Source organism: Amia ocellicauda, unplaced genomic scaffold, assembly GCF_036373705.1.
Source record: "Amia ocellicauda isolate fAmiCal2 unplaced genomic scaffold, fAmiCal2.hap1 HAP1_SCAFFOLD_54, whole genome shotgun sequence".
Lineage (NCBI taxonomy): Eukaryota > Metazoa > Chordata > Actinopteri > Amiiformes > Amiidae > Amia > Amia ocellicauda.
The window spans coordinates 496,983-512,680 of NW_027102984.1; the positions used below are offsets into that span (position 1 = coordinate 496,983).

General features: G+C 43.7%; 1 non-coding gene and 24 pseudogenes across 1 annotated transcript; all 25 read right to left on the reverse strand.

Annotated features, from left to right (window-relative positions):
* Positions 1-794: 794 nt before the first annotated feature.
* On the reverse strand, positions 795-909 carry LOC136737867 (U5 spliceosomal RNA). The gene has a single exon (XR_010812489.1). It is a non-coding gene; the product is annotated as a U5 spliceosomal RNA (small nuclear RNA).
* A 6,497-nt stretch (positions 910-7,406) lies between these two features.
* Positions 7,407-7,525, reverse strand: LOC136737623 (uncharacterized; annotated as a pseudogene).
* Positions 7,526-7,734: 209 nt separating this feature from the next.
* Positions 7,735-7,853, reverse strand: LOC136737522 (uncharacterized; annotated as a pseudogene).
* Positions 7,854-8,069: 216 nt separating this feature from the next.
* LOC136737844 (uncharacterized) lies at positions 8,070-8,188 on the reverse strand (annotated as a pseudogene).
* Positions 8,189-8,401: 213 nt separating this feature from the next.
* Positions 8,402-8,520, reverse strand: LOC136737590 (uncharacterized; annotated as a pseudogene).
* Positions 8,521-8,735: 215 nt separating this feature from the next.
* LOC136737660 (uncharacterized) lies at positions 8,736-8,854 on the reverse strand (annotated as a pseudogene).
* A 216-nt stretch (positions 8,855-9,070) lies between these two features.
* Positions 9,071-9,189, reverse strand: LOC136737810 (uncharacterized; annotated as a pseudogene).
* Positions 9,190-9,404: 215 nt separating this feature from the next.
* Positions 9,405-9,523, reverse strand: LOC136737713 (uncharacterized; annotated as a pseudogene).
* A 214-nt stretch (positions 9,524-9,737) lies between these two features.
* LOC136737591 (uncharacterized) lies at positions 9,738-9,856 on the reverse strand (annotated as a pseudogene).
* A 214-nt stretch (positions 9,857-10,070) lies between these two features.
* LOC136737816 (uncharacterized) lies at positions 10,071-10,189 on the reverse strand (annotated as a pseudogene).
* A 213-nt stretch (positions 10,190-10,402) lies between these two features.
* Positions 10,403-10,521, reverse strand: LOC136737825 (uncharacterized; annotated as a pseudogene).
* A 214-nt stretch (positions 10,522-10,735) lies between these two features.
* Positions 10,736-10,854, reverse strand: LOC136737594 (uncharacterized; annotated as a pseudogene).
* Positions 10,855-11,068: 214 nt separating this feature from the next.
* On the reverse strand, positions 11,069-11,187 carry LOC136737670 (uncharacterized; annotated as a pseudogene).
* A 216-nt stretch (positions 11,188-11,403) lies between these two features.
* On the reverse strand, positions 11,404-11,522 carry LOC136737715 (uncharacterized; annotated as a pseudogene).
* A 214-nt stretch (positions 11,523-11,736) lies between these two features.
* Positions 11,737-11,855, reverse strand: LOC136737592 (uncharacterized; annotated as a pseudogene).
* A 214-nt stretch (positions 11,856-12,069) lies between these two features.
* Positions 12,070-12,188, reverse strand: LOC136737817 (uncharacterized; annotated as a pseudogene).
* A 216-nt stretch (positions 12,189-12,404) lies between these two features.
* On the reverse strand, positions 12,405-12,523 carry LOC136737662 (uncharacterized; annotated as a pseudogene).
* Positions 12,524-12,739: 216 nt separating this feature from the next.
* On the reverse strand, positions 12,740-12,858 carry LOC136737536 (uncharacterized; annotated as a pseudogene).
* A 219-nt stretch (positions 12,859-13,077) lies between these two features.
* On the reverse strand, positions 13,078-13,196 carry LOC136737617 (uncharacterized; annotated as a pseudogene).
* Positions 13,197-13,414: 218 nt separating this feature from the next.
* Positions 13,415-13,533, reverse strand: LOC136737487 (uncharacterized; annotated as a pseudogene).
* A 219-nt stretch (positions 13,534-13,752) lies between these two features.
* On the reverse strand, positions 13,753-13,871 carry LOC136737643 (uncharacterized; annotated as a pseudogene).
* Positions 13,872-14,081: 210 nt separating this feature from the next.
* Positions 14,082-14,200, reverse strand: LOC136737561 (uncharacterized; annotated as a pseudogene).
* A 216-nt stretch (positions 14,201-14,416) lies between these two features.
* Positions 14,417-14,535, reverse strand: LOC136737764 (uncharacterized; annotated as a pseudogene).
* Positions 14,536-14,758: 223 nt separating this feature from the next.
* On the reverse strand, positions 14,759-14,877 carry LOC136737765 (uncharacterized; annotated as a pseudogene).
* A 558-nt stretch (positions 14,878-15,435) lies between these two features.
* Positions 15,436-15,554, reverse strand: LOC136737562 (uncharacterized; annotated as a pseudogene).
* Positions 15,555-15,698: the final 144 nt, after the last annotated feature.

Below are 15,698 nucleotides of genomic sequence, written 5' to 3' on the forward strand. Positions count from 1 at the left end.
TATTTTAGGGGCGCGATACACCAGAAGGACCAAACATGTGGACCAGCTGGTAAACTTCTTGCTGGGCCAGGCTAAAATGGCCGTCTATAAGACTAGGAAGAACAGAGTGTGTGGGGAGGGCAGTGAGGATGCAGTGAGAGTGTTTGCCATGCTGGTCAAGTGCAGAGTCAGACTAGAGTTTAACTATTACAGGCTGATGAATGATTTGGAGAGTTTTGAACAGGTCTGGTGTATTAATGATGCCCTTTGTGAATTGTATGACGGGGAGTTGGTTTTTATTATGTAATTCATTTATAGGGTTTAGTATTTGATGGTTGTTTTGTTGTGTGTATTGGGTTGCTTTCTTTAAAAGTGTACAGATCAGTGGCGGAGTTAATGCTTGTTGGGGGGAGACAAACAAAGGGGAACACTATTTTTTATTTATTTATTTATTTTCTTTTGTATGAATTATTGCGTGTTGCAAACAGGCAATGAAGTCTGATAAAAGTCAAAAAGTCTCTCTCTCTCTCACACACACACACACAGCCAGCAAGACACACAGAGCCAGCCAGCTCAGCGATGACATCACAAACATCTCTCTCAGGTGACTCCTATGACATCACAGAGCACGTACATTCCGTTGCTTGCCGTCTGTCAACCACTCAGTCACTGCCAGCCAGACTGGCTGGCTGACTGGATGGTGGGGCTGCTTGCTGCTGCTGCGTACCTTAGCAAGCTTATTTGCTTGACCGGCCTTCCTCCTCCGCCCACATGCCCACCTATGTCCGATCTGCTGTTCACCTGGATCACAGCTCCGCCCCAACAAGGCAGAGCCTCCCAAGAATGGTACAAACTCACCCACGATCCCCTCCACGGAAAGCTATAGCAAAAGGCAAAAGCATTATACGTAATGAAGAGGAACCCGAGTCCAAGACGCATCCGACCAGCCATACATATTTGTGTGTATTAAAGATCACATTTTATTACATTTAGATTTTCTGTACTTTATTACATCTTTTTGTGATTTTTAAATGTATTGTTTCTTTTCCTTATATATGTATGTATGTATGTATGTGTGTGTGTGTCTGTGTGAAAGTGTATGTGTTTGTGTGTCTCTGTGTGAAAGTGAGTGTGTGTGTGTCTGTCTCTGTGTTTGTGTGTCTGTCTCTGTGTGAAAGTGAGTGTGTGTGCGTGTGTCTGTCTGTGAAAGTGTGTGTGTGTGTGTGGGTGTGACAGTGTGTATGAGTGTCTGTCTGTCATGTAACTCGCACATCTGTGAGGGCACCATTTTTGCAGAAAGAGATGTACACATTTTGGAGCAACATATGCTGCCATCCAGACATCGTCTTTTCCAGGGACGTCCCTGCATTTTTCAGCAGGATAACGCCAAACCACATTCTGCCCAGATTACAAGCGCATGGTTGCGTAGGCAGAGAGTGCGGGTGCTAGCATGGCCTGCCTGCAGTCCTGACCTGTCTCCGAATTGAGAATGTGTGGCGCACTATGAAGTGCAAATTAAGACAACGAAGGCCCTGTGCAGTTGCGCAGCTGAGGAAATGCATAATGGATGAATGGGGGGAAATCCCACTTGCTAAACTTAACCAAGTGGTGTCTTCAGTGCCCAAGTGCTTAATAAGTGTTATTAAAAGAAAAGGTGATGTTACATAGTGGTAAACAGTCGACTGTCCCAACTTTCTTGGTTTCTTTTCACTGCTAATGAGATGCTGTAGAGTGAGTTAGTTATATTGCTTTCAGGAGCTCTAATCGTATTGATGAGTTCATGCAGCATTTGTAATTGAATTTCAAAAAGAAATCCTTGCTGTCTGGCCTGTGTGTATGAGATGTACTATGTCAATCTTTGGCTAACAACTGAAACATTGGTAGAACAGAAATGGCAACATAAAAAAGAAAAGTACATTTTAAAAGAGCACATTAAATAGGATGAATATACAGTTTTTTACAATCACTTTGTCACTAATTTCAGAACCTTGATGTCATTTTTCAAAACTCTAGACACAAAACTCAAAACGGTCATCACTTGTAACACAGGCTGTCCAATGTTCAAAACATTGCATTGTGCATTCATATCTTTAAAGAAACCTTGCACTTGCAGACTTGTTGGTTCAAATAATTCATTTATCATGAAATACCATAGTAACATTTATTTAGATCACCCACACAGAAGATACCGATAGTTTCACTGTGTAGTTGTTCGTACAATCATTAAATATTGTAGTACAAAATATGTGATACATGTTTCATTATGGTACTACACATAAATACATCACTGTAAAAGGACTAGTAGAGAGAATACTACAGACACAGTGGAATCATTGAACAAAATCTGAAATGTATTGATGCAATACAATCAAATCACACCATAGGTTTCTTTGAAGCCATGCAACAATAATTAGCTACAAAAAAGAACAAAACTACAGTAAAATGTCAACTGCAGTGTTCCTCACCTGGCTTAGTGTAAAACAAAGGATTGATTACTGTACTTCTGAATTTCCATCAGCCCTGTGTTCAGGTTCAGGTTCTCACAACCATTTTTCACAAGAGGCATCTTGAAACTGAACATACCTGAACATACTCAGTCATCAGCTGCTTCACTCTGTCTGCATTTCTTTCAAAAGGCACACTATACTCTGTGCTACACATTGGTATGCAGTATACAGTCATTTGACAATTGAGAGTAGCCTAATGTTTAGTGCATGCTGAAGACTTGCCGCTTCTCAGTACGGAAATTTCTGATGATTGAGGCCACAGTTGATCCTGAGTTGATTCTGAGGTTTGATTGAATCATTGTAGCTGCCTCAGTCATGGTCATGCCATGATTTACAACATGCTCTACAACTATTTCTCGGATTTCACTGGACACTATTTGCTGTTGCTGCCGCTGTCTGGTCCGTGGCCCTGTCCTCTACCACGTTCCCCCAACACCTCTCAAATGAGGCCCATGGCTGCCTCTCTGGTGAGGCCTAAGCCCTCCTCTATGACGAGGCCCACGACCACCTCTCAGAAGGGGTGCATGTCCCCTTCCATTCCTTTGACCACCACGTCTTCCTCCTCCCACTGCTTGACCTCTATTGTGACCTGGATGACTTGCCGGCTCCATGTTATCACTGTGTTGCTGGGGTGGATAGCACTCATTTCACTCGATACTCGTACCACAATGTGAAATCAATCATCAATAACCAGTTGGCAGTATTGGAAAAGCAATTACAAGGGCCTGCATACATACAGTAATGTCAAATCTGATGTGGAAGAACAATCATCTTCAACCAGGTTGGAGCGTTAGTTGCAATGCCTTTAATACACGCAGCGTGGAGAGGAACAGTGACTCAAGTAGATCCCAAAGTCGCTCTGCCTTCATTTTAACAGTCAGAGCTTTTATACACAAAAATCAAAGAGCTGGTTATAATCAGAAAGTCATTACTATGTTATCTTAAAAGTTAGCTAAGCAGAATTTATATCATTATAGGACAGAGTTCATAGATCAACACATGGATTAGGGAGCAGGCACTTCAATCATACTGTTTGACATTGTCTCCAAGATTCTCATCGTAAATAACAAACAGAAATCAAACTACCTTCTGGCCTGACCTTCTAGCTTGACCTTATCTTTCTTAAGTATACAAGAGAGAAAAACAGGTATTAGAGAAAGAATTTCTAACTTTCCTTCCACACTGAAAACATGGTGTGGAAAAGTGCTACATGATGATGAATGATGATGAAATATTACATCCATAGATAATGTAGTCCAACTGGTTCATGCTCCTCGGTTATTGGTGTCAATGGATCTCATTATCCTGAAACTTTCATGATCGAAACATGGAATATTGTTTGTCAGTTTCCATAAAATTATGCATTAAGAGTAATGCAACAGTCACTTATCATTTTGAGCAGCTGTATCAATTGATAGTTAGATCTTTGTAATGAAATGAATAGACAGTGATCTCAGATGTAATGTGTGAATTGCATTTTGAAATGGTAATACTTTGATGTTAAGTTGTGTCATTTTAGTTCAATGAACAAATGATCTGAGGTTGATGTGTATTGTATCCAAGCAATTGTAAAAAAGTGTTAGAGTTTTGAAAAATGTGCATTTTGATCATCGGGTGTGAGTTTAGTGTCTAGAGTTTTGAAAAATGACATCAAGGTTCTGAAATGAGTGCCAAAGTGATTGTAAAAAAGTGTAATATCAGGGGACAGTGGCTATTAGTGATCTGGCCTTCCGTGGCCTCTGTATTAATGTAACAGGTCACATTGTATGTGTACACTGATACTTGATAGTATAATATAGTACAAGTAAAAAACATACATAGGTATCATAGAAGTATTTTGCAGAAATGATTATGGATAGTTATCAAAATGGAGAGGAAATGCTAAATCCAGTCTCCCCAGGCTGAGCTTCTATTGCTGCACCTGCTGGCCCCACTATATGGATAGAGCCACACCAAGTACAAGAGTCTCCCCATTGCTATTTATATCTCCCTATCCAGTCTTCTGTAGGTGTCAGGGTGGGGTGCCTATTCCCCTGCATGCTTTGAAACCTATAGCACCTGGGACGCACACTTGGGATCCGGTTCCTCTGCCCCTCACATACACATGAGGAATCCTAGGTGCTCAACACGTCATACTGTCTCTTTCATCTCATGTGTAAACTATGGACAAATACATGACTAAACGTGTTTAGTTGCTTTTCCCAGAATGCTTTGCGCCACGATATGCAAATAACGGGGACTATGATTGGCTCCCTGACATTACCCACACTGCGACTGATGCTACCCATTTCACTACCCAACAAAGACCCATAATATGCGTGTGTCTGTCTGTCTGTCTGTCTGTCAAAGTATGTCTGTGTGTGTCTGTGTGTGTCTGTGTCTGTCTGTGTGTGAAAGTGTGTGTGTGTCTGTCTGTCTGTCTGTCATGTAACTTGCACATCTGTGAGGGCACCACTAATGCAGAAAGAGATGTACACATATTGTTTATTTTCCATATATATGTATGTATGTATGTATGCATGTCCAATTGCTTTGACAATACAAATGAATTGAATTGAGAGGGAGAGAGAGAGAGTAAGAGAGAGAGAGACAGACAGACAGATAGACAGAGAGACACACACACACACACACACACACACACACACACACAGAGAGCCAGCCAGCCAGCTCAGCGATGACATGACGAGCCTCTCTCAGCTTACTGCTATGACATCACAGAGCACGTACATTCCGTTTAACAAATCGTTAAACAAAAAAGGTTATAAACACATTGACTACAATACCGGTTAGTAAGACGAAGGTGAGTCTCTCGTTAGTATTATTAGTCAGACATTAAATAACTACGCAGGTTAGTATTTATGTCAGGTAACTTCTCGTTATATATATATCAGTCTCATTTACGTTTAGGTGCCGAGAAAGATCCTATTTGTTACCACAATTTCCCTTAACTGATTATTATTCAATGATTAAGGATAGGCAGGGCCACCAATAATCTAATGTCTATTAACTTGTGTCAATTTCAGACTAAACAGTTAAACAGGAATGAGAAGATATTTCTCGGCGTTGACAGATTTTATTTCTAAAATTATCAACAAAACAGTTTAATGCAACTCACATTTATATTTAAGAAAACTAAATGATATTACACATTCTAGAGTTATGAATCACAGATTAACATTTCTAATTGATTTCTCAAATGTCATGAATCACAAACTCCAAACTGTTAAACTTATGTGAACTTCGTCGCAGAGAGGCCTCTCTGGCTTCGGGCTCAGATAACAGCACACGGCACGAGGTCCGTGTGGTTTGGAACAAAGGCAGTCCGGTTCGGCTTTGTCCAAGAACTTCCACTCAGTCGATGCACCTGGAAGTTGGGGTTTCGCGAATGTAGAGTCTTTTCCAAACAGATTTTCCATTGGTTTGAAGGCTCCAAGGTTGTGCACAAAATCTTCTTTGTAAGCATGGTTCCACCGTAGTTACTTGAAGACAAAGTCTTTGAGGAAAGCAGGGCCCTGTTTGTTCCAAGGGTCAAGTTTCTTAAGACTCAAATAGCTATTTAAGTGACTGACACTTTCGTATTCAGTCGACTTAGTCAATTGTCCAGCTGTAAAACTCCACTGATCAGGTGGGTCTGTAAAGTTATTTATTTAATAAAGTCCTTTAAAAGAATTCTTCGTACGGCTCAATCTCCTTCTCCCAGTTTAACTCTTCTGTTGCCGGCAAAGACTTGGTTGGTTTCTGATTCCGGTTCTGGCAACAGAGCTACAGGTTGAGCTGTGGCAGCGAGTTTCTGGTTCAGGTGAGAGAGAGAGAGAGAGAAAGACTGTCCGCTGTTCCTTATAGTCTGTCAGATCAGTAGGTGATTGGTCCCTGAGTTCTTGAGATTGGATTTCGGTTTCAGCCCCCAGTGTCCTATTGGAGGGAGGCTTTATTTATGACTGATGTCAATCCATGCCATCTTTTGGAAATGCCGGTTGGCCTGGGTTCGTAGCTCTATGTCGGGATTTCGGCTCTCATCCACTTCAAAGAGTTTTTATCACCTACAGGCCCCTTTCTCCAGACATCTCATAGCAGAATTCCAAACTATTTGGCCTCTTCTCGGTGCCATCCTCCCCAAAACTGTCACTTTGATGCAAACCAGTTCCAAGCTGATGAGCTAAGGAAATCTGATAACTTTGGGGGGGGAGAGGTCTTCTTTAGATCAGTGCTTCAGCTCAGAGCCCAAATGCTCTTATCCAAATACACCCAACATAACGCTACATATGTATGTATGTATGTATATATGTGTAGAAGGAAAATTAGAAATTATTTTCTTACACCTGTTTTTCTCTCTTGTATACTTAAGAAAGATACGGTCAAGCTAGAAGGTCAGCCCAGAAGATAGTTTGATTTCTGTTTGTTATTTACGATGAGAACCTTGGAGACATTGTCAAACGGTATGACCTATGTGCCTGTTCCCTAAAACCATGTGTTGACCTATGAACTCTGTTCTATAATGATATATGTTCAGCTTAGTTAGCCTTTAAGATAACATTATAATGACTTTCTAGCATGTATGGATGTATGTATGTATGTATATATATATATATATATATATATATATATGTATGTATGTATGTCCAATTGCTTTGACAATACAAATGAATTGAATTGAGAGGAAGAGAGAGAGAGAGAGAGAGAGAGAAAAAGAGAGAGAGAGACAGACAGACAGACAGCTCAGCGATGACATCACGAGCCTCTCTCAGCTGACTGCTATGACATCACAGAGCACGTACATTCCGTTGCTTGTCGTCTGTCAACCACTCAGTCACTGCTAGCCAGACTGTCCCTAAGACAAAGTGTACAATACTTCAATTATATCTCCTCCAGACAGATAAAGAGTATTAAGAGCTACGATGAAGTTACCCAGGAGACGTAAAAAGCTTGCATCACCTGGTATTTCCTGGAGGTCACCCATCCAAGTACTAACCAGGCCCTGGCCCGTTTAGTTTCCAAGGTCTGACGAGATCGGGCAGGTTCAGGACGGTGTGGCCGCAAGCCGAGATGCCTGGCTGCATGATGTCTCTTAAAGGCTGACGGGTGTTGACGGAACTTCCAGCAAATAAAAAAAGAAAAATGGAGGGAAAAATATCAGTTCAGCAAAGGGTGTTGAAAGTAGCCGGGTACGTGTACATTTCTTCAATTATATCTCCTCCAGACAGAAAGAGAGTATTAAGATCTACGATGATGTTACCCAGGAGACATATAAAGCTTGCAGCACCTGGTATTTCCAGGAGGTCACCCATCCAAGTGCTGACCAGGCCCTGCCCTGTTTAGCTTCCGAGATCTGATGAGATCGGTCGCGTTCAGGACGGCGTGGCCGCAAGCCGAGAGGCCTGGCAGCATGATGTCTCTTAAAGGCGGGCGGGTTTTGACGGACCTTCCAGCAAAAAAAAAAAGAAAAAAGAAAAATGGAGGGAAAAATATCAGTGCAGCAAAGGGTGTTGAAAGTTGCCGGGTACGTGTACATTTCTTCAATTGTATCTTCTCCTGACAGAAAGAGAGTATTAAGAGCTACGATGAAGTTACCCAGGAGACGTAAAAAGCTTGCAGTACCTAGTTTTTCCAGGAGGTCACCAATCCAAATACTGACCAGGTCCTGCCACATTTTGCTTCCTAGATCTGACAAGATCGGGCGCGTTCAGGACGGTGTGGCCGCAAGCCAAAAAGCCTGGCTGCATGATGTCTCTTAAAGGCTGGCGGGTATTGACGGAACTTCCAGCAAAAAAAAAAAAAAAGAAAAACGGAGGGAAAAATATCAGTGCAGCAAAGGATGTTGAAAATAGCCGGGTACGTGTACAATTCTTCAATTATATCTCCTCCAGACTGAAAGAGAGTATTAAGAGCTACGATGAAGTTACACAGGATAAGTAAAAAGCTTGCATCACCTGGTATTTCCAGGAGGTCACCCATCCAAGTACTAACCAGGCCCTGGCCCGTTTAGTTTCCAAGGTCTGACGAGATCGGGCGCGTTCAGGACGGTGTGGCCGCAAGCCAAGAGGCCTGGCTGCATGATGTCTCTAAATGGCTGGAGGGTATTGACAGAACTTCCAGCAAAAAAAAATGAAAAAAGAAAAATGGAGGGAGAAATATCCGTGCAGCAAAGGGTGTTAAAAGTAGCCGGGTACGTGTACAATACTTCAATTATATCTCCTCCAGACAGAAAAAGAGAATGAAGAGCTATGATAAAGTTACCCAGGAGACGTAAAAAGCTTGCAGCACCAGGTATTTCCACGAGTTCTCACATTCAAGTACTGACCAGGCCCTGCCCCGTTTAGCTTCCGAGATCTGATGAGATCGGGCGCATTCAGGACAATGTGTCCGCATGCCAAGAGGCTTGGCTGCATGATGTCTCTTAAAGGCTGGAGGATATTGACGGAACTTCCAGCAAAATAATGAAGAAAAAATAACAATGGAGGGAAAAATATCAGTGCAGCAAAGGGTGTTGAAAGTAACCGGGTACCTGTACAATACTTCAAATATATCTCCTCCAGACAGAAAGAGAGTATTAAGAGCTACGATAAAGTTACCCAGCAGACGTAAAAAGCTGGCAGCACCTGGTATTTCCAGGAGATCTCCCATCCAAGTACTGACCAGGTCCTGCCCCGTTTCGTTTCCGAGATCTGACGAGATCGGGCGCGTTCAGGTCTGTGTGTCCGCAAGCCGAGATGCCTGGTTGCATGATGTCTCTTAAAGGCTGGCGGATATTGATGGAACTTCCAGAAAAAATAAAAAATAAAAAGAAAAATGGCGGGAAAAATATCAGTGCAGCAAAGGGTGTTGAAAGTAGCCGGGTACGTGTACAAATCCTCAATTATAACACCTCCAGACAGAAAGAGAGTATTAAGAGCTACAATGAAGTTACTCAGGAGACTAAAAAGCTTGCAGCACCTGGTATCTCCAGAAGGTCACCCATCCAAGTACTGATCAGGACCTGCCCCGTTTAGCTTCCGAGATCTGACGAGATGGGGCGCGTTCAGGACGGTGTGGTTGCAAGCCAAGAGGCCTGGCTGTATGATGTCTCTTAAAGGCTGGAGGGTATTGATGGAACTTCCAGCAAAAAAAAAAAAAAAAGAAAAACGGAGGGAAAAATATCAGTGCAGCAAAGGGTGTTGAAAGTAGCCGGGTACGTGTACAATTCTTCAATTATATCTCCTCCAGACTGAAAGAGAGTATTAAGAGCTACGATGAAGTTACACAGGATACGTAAAAAGCTTGCATCACCTGGTATTTCCAGGAGGTCACCCATCCAAGTACTAACCAGGCCCTGGCCCGTTTAGTTTCCAAGGTCTGACGAGATCGGGCGCGTTCAGGACGGTGTGGCCGCAAGCCAAGAGGCCTGGCTGCATGATGTCTCTAAATGGCTGGAGGGTATTGACAGAACTTCCAGCAAAAAAAAATGAAAAAAGAAAAATGGAGGGAAAAATATCAGTGCAGCAAAGGGTGTTAAAAGTAGCCGGGTACGTGTACAATACTTCAATTATATCTCCTCCAGACAGAAAGAGAGTATAAAGAGCTACGATGAAGTTACCCAGGAGACGTAAAAGCTTGCAGCACCAGGTTTTTCTAGGAGGTCTCACATTCAAGTACTGACCAGGTCCTGCCCCGTTTAGCTTCCGAGATCTGATGAGTTCGGGCGCGTTCAGGACAATGTGTCCGCATGCCAAGAGGCCAGGCTGCATGATGTCTCTTAAAGGCTGGCGGGTATTGACGGAACTTCCAGCAAAAAAAAAAAAAAAGAAAAACGGAGGGAAAAATATCAGTGCAGCAAAGGATGTTGAAAGTAGCCAGGTACGTGTACAATACTTCAATTATATCTCCTCTACACAGAAAGAGAGTATTAAGAGCTACGATAAAGTTACCCAGGAGACGTAAAAAGCTTGCAGAACCAGGTATTTCCAGGAGGTCCCACATTCAAGTAATGACCAGGCCCTGCCCCGTTTAGCTTCCGAGATCTGACGAGATGGGGCGCGTTCAGGACGGTGTGGTTGCAAGCCAAGAGGCCTGGCTGTATGATGTCTCTTAAAGGCTGGAGGGTATTGATGGAACTTCCAGCAAAAAAAAAAAAAAAAGAAAAACGGAGGGAAAAATATCAGTGCAGCAAAGGGTGTTGAAAGTAGCCGGGTACGTGTACAATTCTTCAATTATATCTCCTCCAGACTGAAAGAGAGTATTAAGAGCTACGATGAAGTTACACAGGATACGTAAAAAGCTTGCTTCACCTGGTATTTCCAGGAGGTCACCCATCCAAGTACTAACCAGGCCCTGTCCCGTTTAGTTTCCAAGGTCTGACGAGATCGGGCGCGTTCAGGACGGTGTGGCCGCAAGCCAAGAGGTCTGGCTGCATGATGTCTCTAAATGGCTGGAGGGTATTGACAGAACTTCCAGCAAAAAAAAATGAAAAAAGAAAAATGGAGGGAAAAATATCAGTGCAGCAAAGGGTGTTAAAAGTAGCCGGGTACGTGTACAATACTTCAATTATATCTCCTCCAGACAGAAAGAGAGTATAAAGAGCTACGATGAAGTTACCCAGGAGACTAAAAAGCTTGCAGCACCAGGTATTTCCAGGAGGTCTCCCATCCAAGTATTGACCAGGCCCTGCCCCGTTTAGCTTCCAAGATCTGACAAGATTGGGCACGTTCAGGTCAGTGTGGCCGCAAGCCTAGAGAGCTGGCTGCATGATGTCTCTTAAAGGCTGGAGGGTATTGACGGAACTTCCGGCAAAAAAAAAAAGAAAAAAGAAAAATGGAGGGAAAAATATCAGTGCAGCAAAGGGTGTTGAAAGTAGCCGGGTACGTGTACAATTCTTCAATTATATCTCCTCCAGACTGAAAGAGAGTATTACGAGCTACGATGAAGTTACCCAAGAGACGTATAAAGCTTGCAGCACCTGGTATCTCCAGAAGGTCACCCATCCAAGTACTGATCAGGACCTGCCCCGTTTAGCTTCCGAGATCTGACGAGATGGGGCGCGTTCAGGACGGTGTGGTTGCAAGCCAAGAGGCCTGGCTGTATGATGTCTCTTAAAGGCTGGAGGGTATTGATGGAACTTCCAGCAAAAAAAAAAAAAAAAGAAAAACGGAGGGAAAAATATCAGTGCAGCAAAGGGTGTTGAAAGTAGCCGGGTACGTGTACAATTCTTCAATTATATCTCCTCCAGACTGAAAGAGAGTATTAAGAGCTACGATGAAGTTACACAGGATACGTAAAAAGCTTGCATCACCTGGTATTTCCAGGAGGTCACCCATCCAAGTACTAACCAGGCCCTGGCCCGTTTAGTTTCCAAGGTCTGACGAGATCGGGCGCGTTCAGGACGGTGTGGCCGCAAGCCAAGAGGCCTGGCTGCATGATGTCTCTAAATGGCTGGAGGGTATTGACAGAACTTCCAGCAAAAAAAAATGAAAAAAGAAAAATGGAGGGAAAAATATCAGTGCAGCAAAGGGTGTTAAAAGTAGCCGGGTACGTGTACAATACTTCAATTATATCTCCTCCAGACAGAAAGAGAGTATAAAGAGCTACGATGAAGTTACCCAGGAGACGTAAAAGCTTGCAGCACCAGGTTTTTCTAGGAGGTCTCACATTCAAGTACTGACCAGGTCCTGCCCCGTTTAGCTTCCGAGATCTGATGAGTTCGGGCGCGTTCAGGACAATGTGTCCGCATGCCAAGAGGCCAGGCTGCATGATGTCTCTTAAAGGCTGGAGGGTATTGACGGAACTTCCAGCAAAATAAAAAAGAAAAAAGAAAAATGGAGGGAAAAATACCACTGCAGCAAAGGGTGTTGAAAGTAGCCGGGTACGTGTACAATTCTTCAATTATATCTCCTCCAGACAGAAATAGAGAATGAAGAGCTATGATAAAGTTACCCAGGAGACGTAAAAAGCTTGCAGCACCAGGTATTTCCACGAGTTCTCACATTCAAGTACTGACCAGGCCCTGCCCCGTTTAGCTTCCGAGATCTGATGAGATCGGGCGCATTCAGGACAATGTGTCCGCATGCCAAGAGGCCTGGCTGCATGATGTCTCTTAAAGGCTGGAGGATATTGACGGAACTTCCAGCAAAATAATGAAGAAAAAAGAAAAATGGAGGGAAAAATATCTGTGCAGTAAAGGGTGTTGAAAGTAGCCGGGTACGTGTACAATTCTTCATTTAAATCTCCTCCAGACAGAAAGAGAGTATTAAAAGCTACGACGAAGTTCCCCAGGTGACGTAAAAAGCTTGCAGCACCTGGTACTTCCAGGAGGTCTCCCATCCAAGTACTGACCAGGTCCTGCCCCGTTTAGTTTCCGAGATCTGACGAGATCGGGCGCGTTCAGGACGGTGTGGCCACAAGCCGAGACGCCTGGCTGCATGATGTCTCTTAAAGGCTGGCGGGTATTGACGGAATTTCCAGCATAAAAAAAAAAAAAAAAAATAGAAAAATGGAGGGAAAAATATCAGTGCAGGAAAGGGTGTTGAAAGTAGCCGGGTACGTGTACAATTCTTCAATTATATCTCCTCCAGACTGAAAGAGAGTATTAAGAGCTACGATAAAGTTACCCAGGAGACGTAAAAGCTTGCAGCACCAGGTATTTCCAGGAGGTCTCACATTCAAGTACTGACCAGGTCCTACCCCGTTTAGCTTCCGAGATCTGACGAGATCGGTCGCATTCAGGACGGTGTGGCCACAAGCCGAGACGCCTGGCTGCATGATGTCTCTTAAAGGTTGGCGGGTATTGACGGAACTTCCAGCAGAAAAAAAAAAAAGAAAAAGAAAAACGGAGGCAAAAATATCAGTGCAGCAAAGGGTGTTGAAAGTTGCCGTGTACGTGTACAATACTTCAATTATATCTCCTCCAGACAGAAAGAGAGTATTAAGAGCTACGATAAAGTTTCCCAGGAGAAGTAAAAAGCTTGCAGCACCTGGTATTTCCAGGAGGTCACCCATCCAAGTACAGACCAGGCACTGCCCCGTTTAGCTTCCGAGATCTGACGAGATCGGGCGCGTTCAGGACGGTGTGGCCGCAAACCTAGAGGCCTTGCTGCATGATGTCTCTAAAAGGCTGGCGGGTATTGACGGAACATCAAAGAAAAAAAAAAAAAAAAAAATAGAAAAATGGAGGGAAAAATATCAGTGCAGCAATGGGTGTTGAAAGTAGCCGGGTACGTGTACAATACTTCAATTATATCTCCTCCAGACAGAAAGAGAGTATTAAGAGCTACGATAAACTTACCCAGCAGACGTAAAAAGCTTGCAGCACCTGGTATTTCCAGGAGGTCTCCCATCCAAGTACTGACCAGGCCCTGCCCCACTCAGTTTCCGAGATCTTACGAGATCGGACGCGTTCAGGACGGTGTGGCCGCAAGCCGAGATGCCTGGCTGCATGATGTCTCTTAAAGGCTGGCGGGTATTGACGGAACTGCCAGCAATAAAAAAAAATAGAAATGGAGGCAAAAATATCAGTGCAGCAAAGGGTGTTGAAAGTTGCCGGGTACGTGTACAATACTTCAATTATATCTCTTTCAGACAGAAAGAGAGTATTAAGAGCTACGATAAAGTTTCCCAGGAGAAGTAAAAAGCTTGCAGCACCTGGTATTTCCAGGAGGTCACCCATCCAAGTACAGACCAGGCACTGCCCCGTTTAGCTTCCGAGATCTGACGAGATCAGGCGCATTCAGGACGGTGTGGCCACAAGCCGAGATGCCTGGCTGCATGATGTCTCTTAAAGGCTGGAGGGTATTGACGGAACTTCCAGCAAAAAAAAAAAGAAAAAAGAAAAATGGAGGGAAAAATATCTGTGCAGTAAAGGGTGTTGAAAGTAACCGGGTACGTGTACAATTCTTCAATTAAATCTCCTCCAGACTGAAAGAGAGTATTAAGAGCTACGATGAAGTTACCCAGGAGACGTAAAAAGCTTGCAGCACCTGGTATTTCCAGGAGGTCAACAATCCAAGTACTGACCAGGCCCTGCCCCGTTTAGCTTCCGAGATCTGACTAGATTGGGGGCGTTTAGGACGGTGTGGCCGCAAGCCAAGAGGCCCGGCTGCATGATGTCTCTTAAAGGCTGGCGGGTATTGACGGAACTTCCAGCAAATAAAAAAAAATAAAGAAAAAAAGAAAAACGGAGGGAAAAAAATCAGTGCCGCAAAGGGTGTTGAAAGTAGCCAGGTACGTGTACAATTCTTCAATTAAATCTCCTCCAGACTGAAAGAGAGTATTAAGAGCTACGATGAAGTTACCCAGGAGACGTAAAAAGCTTGCAGCACCTGGTATTTCCAGGAGGTCAACAATCCAAGTACTGACCAGGCCCTGCCCCGTTTAGCTTCCGAGATCTGACTAGATTGGGGGCGTTTAGGACGGTGTGGCCGCAAGCCAAGAGGCCCGGCTGCATGATGTCTCTTAAAGGCTGGCGGGTATTGACGGAACTTCCAGCAAATAAAAAAAAATAAAGAAAAAAAGAAAAACGGAGGGAAAAAAATCAGTGCCGCAAAGGGTGTTGAAAGTAGCCAGGTACGTGTACAATTCTTCAATTAAATCTCCTCCAGACAGAAAGAGAGTATTAAAAGCTACGACGAAGTTCCCCAGGTGACGAAAAAAGCTTGCAGCGCCTGGAATTTCCAGAAGGTCTCACATTCAAGTAATGACCAGGCCCTGCCCAGTTTCGCTTCCGAGAGCTGACGAGATGGGGCGCATTCAGGACGGTGTGGCCACAAGCCGAGATGCCTGAATGCATGATGTCTCTTAAAGGCTGCAGGGTATTGACGGAACTTCCAGCAAAAAAAAAAAGAAAAAAGAAAAATGGAGGGAAAAATATCTGTGCAGTAAAGGGTGTTGAAAGTAGCCGGGTACGTGTACAATTCTTCAATTAAATCTCCTCCAGACTGAAAGAGAGTATTAAGAGCTACGATAAAGTTACCCAGGAGACGTAAAAAGCTTGCAGCACCTGGTATTTCCAGGAGGTCACCCATCCAAGTACAGACCAGGCACTGCCCCGTTTAGCTTCCGAGATCTGACGAGATCAGGCGCATTCAGGACGGTGTGGCCACAAGCCGAGATGCCTGGCTGCATGATGTCTCTTAAAGGCTGGAGGGTATTGACGGAACTTCCAGCAAAAAAAAAAAGAAAAAAGAAAAATGGAGGGAAAAATATCTGTGCAGTAAAGGGTGTTGAAAGTAGCCGGGTACGTGTACAATT